This window comes from Triticum urartu, chromosome 3A (assembly GCF_056163025.1).
Source record: "Triticum urartu cultivar PI428250 chromosome 3A, HENAU_Tu73, whole genome shotgun sequence".
NCBI lineage: Eukaryota > Viridiplantae > Streptophyta > Magnoliopsida > Poales > Poaceae > Triticum > Triticum urartu.
Window position 1 is genome coordinate 368955385 of NC_141875.1, and position 4355 is coordinate 368959739.

Below are 4355 nucleotides of genomic sequence, written 5' to 3' on the forward strand. Positions count from 1 at the left end.
TGTGTTTCATCTTTTGCTTCGGGTGTTTCGCCGCACATGTCACGTTCTTTGCGAGGCATGAATAGAACAATGGTTTTTTTAGGGAATGAATAGAACAATGCTAACAATGAGATGACTAGCAAATTAGATCATTTTTTATCGCCATATGGCACATGGCTGCCGTGTTTCGTGCTCCTCCGTCGCAGTACTACTCCAGTGGAAAACTAGAGTATACCGCACGGTTCTTTGCTCCTCCTCGATCAGGTCGTCGGCGCATTTATATGAGCAGTCAAATCACAAGGCCCCGCCTTCCAGCAGTAATGAGCCGTCAAATCACAAAAGCCCTCGCCTCTCGTGAAACCGACCAAGCTAGACTGCCCCGCCCTCCAGCCTTTTAAAAAATGTATACTTTGTACAACAGTAGTATCGATGGATTGCGCCATGGAGCAAAACTTGAAATTTAAAAAAAGTGGTACATAAATAGAGCGCTCGTCACCAAATTATGCATATAGTACTATTAAAAAGGCTAGTCACAATAATGGTGTCCAGCACAACCCACCCCTCAAATAAAACTAAGAGGGTGCTTGGATACGTTTTAGTCCCATGACTAAAAGTAGTGGGACTAAAACATGCTAGCCTCACCCATGCTTGGATCCGAATACTAAAAAGGCTAAAATCAAGTTAATGAGCATTTATTATCCTCCAAACCCTCCAATCCAGAACTTGCCTGTGTTAAAGGAGAGGAGTTAAATGAGTAGAGAGAGGACAAATCCACATTTTAGTATGGGTACCCCCGACTAAAAATTTTAGTCTCAAGACTAGTTTTAGCCCCTCTTTAGTTAGGGGTGCTTGGAAGTTTAGCCTCTTAAAGAGACTATTTTTAGTCAGACTAAAATAAGTCCCTTGGATCCAAGCACCCTCTAAGCATCCTGGAATTCTTTGACAAAACTAAGCACCCTGAAATTCTTTGACAACTAAACTGCTGGCTATATGATGTTGGCCATATATATTGTACGTATATAATGTGAAGAAACGAGTGGTAGTACTATACCAAATAAAAGATGAAATGTAAGAAATACTAGTATGTACGTACTGAAGAGTTAAAGTAACAAGAAGAAACATAACATAGTTCTGCTGGGGGCTCAGCACAACACACCCCTCAAATTAAATTAAGCACACCTGAAATTAAACTTTGCAACTATTCCGGTAGACACTGCATTAGAACCACCATGAGCAACAACACTGCCACCTTACTCGGAGTCCTCGTCCACGTTCTCGACTTCGTCCTTGTCCCTCTTCCTCTTGGCCGATACTTCTTTGCTTGAACCGCACACTTGGCTGTTGCTCTTCATCCAACCCTTGTAGATATTGAAGCAAAGGTATCCATCCATTGCAGCATAGTGGATGTGGTCTATAACTAGTACATTTCGCTGCCATGCATGACGATGAAACGTGTATGGAGGTTTCTCCAGTTTACCGTACGAAGGATGAACCATGGCTCCTACCAGGGTTAGCATTGAAGGCTGACGAGAGGACACCAGCCGATTCTTCTGGAGGTCGAAGGTGTTGCCTACAACGAGGCCTATCCGATGCAGGACGTCTTCGTCATTACCAAAGTCTACAGTAACGAATTTGACTAGGTTGCTCTCGAGGAAGTCCTTAAAATCCTGGCACTCAACGTCGGCATGGCATATGTGGTAGACCAAGCATAAGTCATGCACGCAAACCTAGATCACGGCTGGCTTCTTCCTCTCTTCGTCCTTTAGATCCTTCTCTGGTCCCAGGACTGTGGTGTACTCAACATCTATCCCAGCGACCCACTCATCATCTGAGTCTTCGAACATGCATCTGAAGCGAGAAAGGCATCCTTTCACCGCCGCGGAAGAACGGGTGTAGATGACGTCAAACTCATCGCCGGTGATGGTTCTAACCTTGTACTCATCGCCGATCATGGAGATTTGGGACGCCATGGATTTGGGAGGAGTGTTAGGATTAGTGGAACTACCGTAATGTGAATGGACGGGATGACTAGGAGCAAACCACCATAGTATTGAAGGATGTGCGGGGACGGGTAGGAGCGGCATTAATTAATTGAATCGTCTCGCCTCCCTCCGCATGGAACCGCATGCAAGCCTCACGCGCACATCTGTAGTGCATGCTATGGCTGGGTATTTATTTCTCCCAATCAGCATACGCAACGAGCAGCGGAATTAGTGTAATATGTGGTGATTTAATTACAGTGGGACTAATAAAAATGGGACTAATATGTGGTGATTTAATTATCTTCTCCTCTTAAACCACCGCCGCTCCTCTCCTATTCCAATCTAAATGCAGTGTCGCTCATCTCCTCTTCCATTTCAAAACCACCGCCCCTCCTCTCCTGTTCCAGTCCAAAACCAGCATCGCTCCTCTCCCGTTCTAATCCAAAACTAGCGCTGCTCCTCTCTTCTTCCATTCAAAAACCACCGCCGGCGAGTGAAGGTGCTATGGAGAAGTAGATCGATGGAGGAGTCCAACCGATACGTGAGGAACGTAGACGGCGACCCTATGAAGCTAGCTAGGATGTTGGAGATACAGTCTTGGTTTGACAACAAGGACCAACTAGCAGCGACAGCGACATCCATGGCCAAATATCTGCAACAGAGCGAAAAGGCGGCGATACTCCCAGAGGGAGTCGCGCTGGAGTACATAGAGCTGCTCCTCTGGGCCATGGAGCAAATAGATTCACCGAATCTAATCGTGAGGGAGCGGTGGTGGGAGTATCGATCCCAGATGGAGCATCCACCAGAGATTGAAGGATCAAGCATCTACAGGGTGCCGTTTGTGAGGGTGTCCTGCCAGAGTGAGCCGGTGGAGTCTTCGTCGACCGAACCCAACTGCAAGAGGAGAAAAGCAGTTGGACCGACGACGCTTCCCTGCCATCGTCTCCCTCGCCGTTCACATCATCTCACGGGGTGGCTGTCTGCCGCCGAGGAATAGGAGGGGCTGCCCCCCCAGCCCAATAGTCGGGCAGGTTGTGAATTGTCAGGAGGAGCATAGGGTTGTCAGTATTTGCAGGTTGTGAATTGTGTTTTGTGTTGTGTATTTTGAGAGTACTTTCAGATATGAATGTCTTTTGAATTTCAGATTTGCAGTATTGAGCATATGAAGTATTTTATGAGTTCTAGAGATCTATTTTTAGCACTTAAAACATGTAGATTCATAGGAGTATAAAAGTGCAGACAATGTGATTCTCAGAGAAGAAACTGCAAGATTCAGTTTCAGATAAGAAACTGCAACTTCAGTTTCAGATAAGAAACTGCAACTTTCAGAGGCAGAGCATTTATATTAACACGGCCTTTTCAAACAGGGTTAACATCATATTGGAAGTTTTAGTCATGGTCGAAAATGGAACTACCAGGCAGTTAACATCATGCTGATCAACATTCATGCATAGCACATCTTCATATGATGCACAGCCAAAATGCCCACACAATGTTGAGTGTGCGAAACACAGAGAAAATGAGGGACGAAGTTTTGGCAAGTGTTGGACGTGGTTTTGGGCTGCCCCGTCTAGGCTTTCATGTTTGACATGCGTAGCCCACGACCTCGGATGGGAGGTCCATAGGCCTGTTTGTATTTTCTTAGGGCCGCCATGTATCGACCGGCTAATGGACCTCCCATCCAAGGTTTTATTTTTGGCAGCCCAATTTATATTTTTTTTTGAAGAAAACACAGAGGTCTGTTCTATTTTTCTATATAAGAATAGGAACACCAGGTCCAACTTATGTTTCCCTTCTAACTATATTATATATATTTAAAATATTTTATATGTTATTATATATTATTTTTATTGTCCTCGTATATTTAACAGATACTTACATATGTAAGAAAACAATATCCCACATCTTATTAACTTACAAAATAATTTCTTAACAAATAAAATCCTGGATTGTTTTGGCACCAAAATTCTAGTGATTGTTTACAAAAGCTTGGTAAGATTTAAGGACGAATGTAATAATATCACTTATTATTTAAATATATTTATAACAAAATGCTCAGCCCCTTTTTATTTTTTGATAACATTGCTGGCCCAACCCAACATTATACTTAGAATCAGCCCAGCAAAATCGTGTATTTCGAGAAAGTGCAAATGGCCTATAATTTTTTAGGAAATAAAATAAATGGGCCACATGGACGCTACATTATTTGTTCACCCAGCCTAGCTAATGGCTGTAATTCAAAAAAAAGATCAAATTGATTGTAAATTCTACCGCGCAAAAAAAGACTGTAAATTCTGAAAAAAAGGATTGAATACGTGCCACATTTTTGGAGGCTGAAATGTGGGCCAATAGGTCGAAACCAACGCAAGTCATTGTCAATTTAGTCAACAAATG